Source organism: Scomber japonicus, chromosome 6 (genome assembly GCF_027409825.1).
Source record: "Scomber japonicus isolate fScoJap1 chromosome 6, fScoJap1.pri, whole genome shotgun sequence".
NCBI classification, from domain to species: domain Eukaryota; kingdom Metazoa; phylum Chordata; class Actinopteri; order Scombriformes; family Scombridae; genus Scomber; species Scomber japonicus.
This window is the reverse complement of record NC_070583.1, coordinates 19059437-19066510: the sequence shown is the minus strand read 5'-3', so window position 1 is coordinate 19066510 and position 7074 is coordinate 19059437.

Below are 7074 nucleotides of genomic sequence, written 5' to 3'. Positions count from 1 at the left end.
ATGTTTGCAATGTTCCTGGGATTTACATACAACCCCATTTCCAATGCAATGATGTTGGCTGTATGTTGGATTTTTGGAGAGCAGTGATATTTGCTGCAAAACAAAACAACAAAACTCCAAAAGAAATTAGACAACTTAAAAGAAGAAATAAATCTGTAAATATATACAAAGAGGTAAATAAATAAAAATGCATATTACATGTTTACATAAGTGAGTTATAAGTACTAAAACAGTAGCAAGGCACTTGTGTGGTTCTTAATGTGATGACATCATCATCATATGTGATGACATCATCAAATGATGTCATTTTTCTGAGCAATTTTAAGACAATTCTGACATCACAACTTTGGCCATAATTCCGCTTTCATCTACAATGCTGCCTTTGATGTCTGGGTGTTGGATGCTGGTAAGTGGAAGAGCAGTGATGTTTGCTGGGTGTTGGATTTGGGCAGGGCAATAGTGTTGGCTTTGTGTGCTGGTTGTTGGAGAAGCAGTGAAGTTGGCTGGGTGTTGGATTTTGGGAGAGCAGTCATATTATGTTTTGGTTACTTGAGGAGCAGTGATTTTGACTGTGTGTGTTGTTGGTGGAGGAGCAGTGATGTTGGCTGGGTCTGCTGGCTGTTGGTGGAGCATTGAAGTTTTCTGTGTAATGTTGGTTGTTAGAGGAGCAGTGATGTTATCTGGATGGGTTAGGGTTAGGGTTAGTTTGAGGAGGTTTGTTGGAGGAGCAGTGATATTGGTTGGGTGTGTTAGTTGTTGGAGGAGCAGTGATGTTGGCTGTGTGTTGGATTTTGGGAGAGCAGTGATATTGGCTGTGTCTGTTGGTTTGTTTTGGAGCAGTGATGTTGGCTGTGTGTTTGATTTTGGGATAGCAGTGATGTTGACTGTGTGTGTTGGTTTTTGGAGGAGCAGTGATGTTGGCTGTGTACCAGTTGTTGGAGAAGCAGTGATGTTGGCTATGTGTGTTGGTTATTGGTGGAGCATTGAAGTTTGTTGTGTAATGTTGGTTGTTGGAGGAGCAGTGATGTTATCTGGATGTTGGATTTTGGAGGAGCAGTGATGTTGACTGTGTATTGATTGGTGGAGGAACAGTGATGTTGGCTGTGTGCTGGTTGGTGGAGGAGCAGTGATGTTGGCTGTGTGTGATGTTTTTTGGAGGAGCAGTGATATTGGCTGTGTGTTGGTTGTTGGAGGAGCAGTGATATTGGCTTTTTATGCTGGTTGTTGGAGGAGCAGTGATGTTGGCTGGGTACTGATTGTTGGAGGAACAATGATGTTGGCTGGATGCTGGATGGTGAAGGAGCATTGAAGTTTGCTGTGTAATGTCGGTTGTTAGAGGAGCAGTGATGTTATCTGGATGTTGGATTTTAGAGGATGTTGACTGTGTATTGGTTGGTGGAGGAGCAGTTATGTTGGCTGTGTGTGATGTTTGTTGGAGGAGCAGTGATATTGGTTGGGTGTGTTAGTTGTTGGAGGAACAGTGATGTTGGCTGTGTGTTGGATTTTGGGAGAGCAGTGATATTGGCTGTGTCTGTTGGGTTCTTTTGGAGCAGTGATATTGACTATGTGTTGGATTTTGGGAGAGCAGTGATGTTGACTGTGTGTGTTGGTTGTTGGAGGAGCAGTGATGTTTTTTGTGTGTTGGTTGTTGGAGGAGCAGTGATGTTGGCTGTATGTGCTGTTTGTTGGAGGAGCATTGATGTAGGCTGTGTGTCGGTTGGTGGAGGAGCAGTGATGTTGGCTGTGTATCGGTTGTTGGAGGAGCAGTAATGTTGGATCTGTGTGTAGGTTGGTGGAGGAGCAGTGATGTTGGCCGGGTCTGCTGGTTGTTGGGAGAGTATTGAAGTTTTCTGTGTAATGTTGGTTGTTGGAGGAGCATTGAAGTTTGCTGTGTAATGTTGGTTGGTTGGTTGGATTTTGGGAGAGCAGTGATATTGGCTGTGTCTGTTGGGTTCTTTTGGAGCAGTGATATTGACTGTGTGTTGGATTTTGGGAGAGCAGTGATGTTGACTGTGTGTGTTGGTTGTTTGAGGAGCAGTGATGTTTTTTGTGTGCTGTTTGTTGGAGGAGCATTGATGTAGGCAGTGTGTGTTGGTTGGTGGAGGAGCAGTGATGTTGGCTGTGTATCGGTTGTTGGAGGAGCAGTAATGTTGGATCTGTGTGTAGGTTGGTGGAGGAGCAGTGATGTTGGCTGGGTCTGCTGGTTGTTGGGAGAGTATTGAAGTTTTCTGTGTAATGTTGGTTGTTGGAGGAGCATTGAAGTTTGCTGTGTAATGTTGGTTGTTGGAGGAGCAGTGATGTTATCTGGATGTTGGATTTTAGAGGAGCAGTGATGTTGACTTTGTATTGGTTGGTAGAGGAGCAGTTATGTTGGCTGTGTGTGATGTTTGTTGGAGGAGCAGTGATATTGGTTGGGTGTGTTAGTTGTTGGAGGAGCAGTGATGTTGGCTGTGTGTTGGATTTTGGGAGAGCAGTGATATTGGCTGTGTCTGTTGGGTTCTTTTGGAGCAGTGATGTTGGCTGTGTGTTGGATTTTGGGAGAGCAGTGATGTTGACTGTGTGTGTTGGTTGTTGGAGGAGCAGTGATGTTTTTGTGTGTGTTGGTTGTTGGAGAAGCAGTGATGTTGGCTGTGTGTGTTGGTTGTTGGAGGAGCAGTGATGTTGGCTGTGTACCAGTTGTTGGAGGAGCAGTGATGTTGGCTATGTGTGTTGGTTGCTGGTGGATCATTGAAGTTTGCTGTGTAATGTTGGTTGTTGGAGGAGCAGTGATGTTATCTGGATGTTGGATTTTAGAGGAGCAGTGATGTTGACTGTGTATTGGTTGGTGGAGGAGCAGTTATGTTGGCTGTGTGTGATGTTTGTTGGAGGAGCAGTGATATTGGTTGGGTGTGTTAGTTGTTGGAGGAACAGTGATGTTGGCTGTGTGTTGGATTTTGGGAGAGCAGTGATATTGGCTGTGTCTGTTGGGTTCTTTTGGAGCAGTGATGTTGGCTGTGTGTTGGATTTTGGGAGAGCAGTGATGTTGACTGTGTGTGTTGGTTGTTGGAGGAGCAGTGATGTTTTTGTGTGTGTTGGTTGTTGGAGGAACAGTGATGTTGGCTGTGTGTGTTGGTTGTTGGAGGAGCCGTGATGTTGGCTGTGTACCAGTTGTTGGAGGAGCAGTGATGTTGGCTATGTGTGTTGGTTGTTGGTGGATCATTGAAGTTTGCTGTGTAATGTTTGTTAGAGAAGCAGTGATATTGGCTATGTGTGTTGGATTTTGGGAGAGCAGTGATATTGGCTGTGTGTTGGATTTTGGGAGAGCAGTGATTTTGACTGTGTGTGTTGGTTGGTGGAGGAGCAGTGATGTTGGCCGTGTGTTGCATGTTGGAGGAGCAGTGATATTGGCTGTGTGTGCTGTTTGTTGGAGGAACAGTGATGTAGGCTGTATGTGTTGGTTGGTGGAGGATTAGTGATATTTGCTGTGTACCGGCTGGTGGAGGAGCAGTGATGTTGGCTGTGTGTGTTGGTTGGTGGAGGAGCAGTGACATTGGCTGGGTCTGCTGGTTGTTGGTGGAACATTGACATTAGCTGTGTAATACTGGTTGTTGGAGGAGCAGTGATGTTATCTGGATGTTGGATTTTGGGAGAGCAGTGATGTTGACTGTGTGTGTTGGTTGTTGGAGGAGCAGTGATGTTTTCTGTGTGTGTTGGTGTTGAAGGAGGACTGATGTTGGCTGGTTGCTAGCAATTTGAGGAGCAATAATGTTGGATGGCTGCTGGTTGTTGCATGGGTGTTTGATATTGGCTTGCTTCTGGCAAGAGAAAGAGCAGTGATGTTGGCTGTATGCTGCTAGTTGAAGGAGGAGTGATGTTGGCTAGATGCACGTAGGTGGAGGACAAGTGATCTTGGCTTGATGTTGGCTGTTGGCCGGGTGCTGATTGGTGGACAAGTAATGATCTATGCTGGATACTGAATGGTGGAAGAGCAATGATGTTGGCTGGATGCAGGTAGGTGTAGAAGGAGTGATATTGGCTTGGTGTTGGATGTTGGCTTGGTGCTGGCTGTTGGAGGAACAGTGATGTTGAGGAACAGTGGTGTTGGATGGATACTGGAAAGTGACAAGTGATGTTACCTGGATGCTGTCAGTTGGAAGAGCAGTAACGTTGGTTGTGTTGGATGTTGCCTGGATACTGTCAGTTGGAAGAGCAGTGATTTGGGATGGGTGCTGGTAGGTGGTGGAGGAGAGATGTTGGCCGGGTGCTAGCAATTGGATGAGCAGTAATGCTGGATGGGTGTTTATTGTTGGCTGGGTGCTGGTTAAGTGGAAGGACTAGTGATGTTGGCTGGGTGCTGATAGTTGAAGGAGGAGTGATGTTGGCTGGGTGCTGATAGTCGCAGGAGTGATGGATGGATGCAGGTAGGTGGTGAAGGACTGATGTTTGCTGGTAGCTAGCAATTGGAGGAGCAATAATGTTGGATGGGTGTTGGTTGTTGAATGGGTGTTTGATGTTGGCTTGGTGCTGGTAAGAAAAAAGCATTGGTTGTTGGTGGAGCAGTAATCTTGGCTGGGTGCTGGTAGGTGAAGGAGGAGTGATGTTGGCTTGATGTTGGATGTTGGCCGGGTGCTTATTGTTGGAGGAGCAGTGATGTTGGCTGGTTACTAGCAATTGGAGGAGCAGTAATGTTTGATGGGTGCTGGTTGTTGGCTGGGTGTCTGATTTTGGCTGAGTGCTCGTAAGTGGAAGGAGGAGTGATACTGGATTGATGCAGGAATGTGGAGGAGGCATGATTTTGCCTGGGAGTTGGTTCTTGGAGGAGCAGTGATGTTGGCTGTATCCTGGAAGGTAATGCAGTGATGTTGCCTGGGTGCCCACAGTTGAATTTGGCTGGGTGCAAGCATTTGGAGGAGCAGTAATGTTGGGTGGACCATGGACCATGTAAGTAGTATACTGGCTGCATAAATGTGTACAAAATAATAAGCTAAAATGGTAATCCAGCAAGACCATGCTGGTAGACCAGCATCATTAATGAGAGCTTGCTAGGGGGCCAGCTTCACCAGCAAAATCTATGTTGGTGGATCAGATTCATTATTGAGACTTTTTGGTGGGTAAGCCTCAGCATTATTAATGAGCACTTGCTGGTGGACCAACTTCACCCGCAAGCCTATGCTGGTGGACTGGAATCATTAATGAGAGCTTGCTGGACCAGCTTCACCAGAAAGACTGTTCTGGTGAAGCTTATTGAGACCTTCCAATAAGCTACATGGATCAACTCCATTATGCTGGTCCACCAGCTAAATCAGCAATAACCAGCATGAATGAGCATGAAAATTATACTGGTAGATGTTGCTTTTTCCAGGAGGGAATACTGCTATATTTTGGTTTGTAACAGGTAAATTGCAATTCATGCAGTTTTCTTGTTTCTGTCCTATGTTGGTAAAATGAAAAATGAAAAAAACAGACTCATTTTTAAAATATATCTCTCCTGCTGTTATTTCCTGTGAATTAAAAGGGTTTAAATACACACTAATATGTGATAGACTGACTGGAAATAAGGATGCTGAGATTTTAGGGATTTGCTGTTTTCAGATATGTCTTAAAAGCAGTTTTTTTCATGTAGATTGTACAAAGTATTTGAATAATCTATGCCTCTTTGCATCTTGTTGTAGCTGTTATTTAACCAAGCCCAAATGAACACTGACACTTGTTTTTCTAAAGGATAGGTTCACAATTTTTCAAGTCTGTCTTAAAGCAACAGTTAGGTGTCCATATGAACATTAAAACAAACTTTGCTTGATTTAATCAGTCCTCCTGTTCATACTGGCCATTAAAATATCCCTTCATAATGCACTTTCAGTGTAAGCAATGGAGGACAAAATCCACAGCCCTCCTTCTGAGCAAAAATGTAAAATAAGTTTATATGAAGCTAATATGAAGCTTTGACCATCCAAATTAGTCAAATCAAGTCAATATCATTAAAAGTCTTTTTAGTGCCAAAGTCCCTCTTTTTGTTACAATCCTTTCACTGTAGCTTAACATGAAAACACTGTCTGCTGTAGCACAAAGGACATTTTCACTAAAGACTGTTACTGAGTAAGAGATCCACTTCATTTGACTAATACAGACGGCTAAAGCCTCATATAAGCTTCAAATAAACTTTTAAAAACATTTTTGCTTAAAACGAAGATCATATATTTTGTCCCCCATCTCTGATATTGTAGGCACATTTAGAGGAGATCTTCTAGTCAGTATGAACAAAAGGAATTATTAAAGCAAGCAACGTTTGTTTTAATGTTCATATGGAAACCTAAATGTCTTTTATAGGCAGACTTGAAAAACTGTGAACCTTTCATTTAAGAGCCTGCCCAAGGGCACCTCAACCTGAATTTATACAGCAACTAAACAGGTGGTTTCCCTGTCACAAGACCATTTACTTAACCACTGCTGCCAAAGTATCTCCACAATACTTAAGTTAAATTATTAATAAGCTCAGGCTGACTTACACCTTCATAATACATGTGATGAATGCAATAAAGAAAAAAAACCCAACACAGAACTGATGCTGATGATAACACCAAAAATCCATCTTGGAAGAGCATATATGACTATAATTGTCACTTGTTTGTCAAAGACTACATTGCAGGGTGCAGTACCTTGTACTTGCATCACTGCTCTTGCATACTTACTATAAAAAGCATTGACTGGATTGTACCAAATACACCCCAAACAAAGGTATAAGCAAAGCGAATATTGAAGAACTAGCACAAACAGGAAGTACAAGGACATTTCACCACGGCAGTGTAAGCTATACCTTCAACTGACTGAGAATCAACAACAATGGCTGTAACATACTACGTCTTTACTTCTGAGGTAAGTTGTTTTGAAAAATTGTGGAAATGAATAGTAAATTGTTTTAGTAGCTACTGTCTCTGGAAGGGCTTTTTTTATTTTTAAAAATACTCATGTAGCCTATATATTGAACAGTGAGGTGCTCAAACATGTTTTTATTTTCAACATGTACTTAAAAGAAGTAGCTTCATAGTGAGCAATAGGCTATCTTTCTGTGATTTAAACCAATGAAATGTCCTTTAA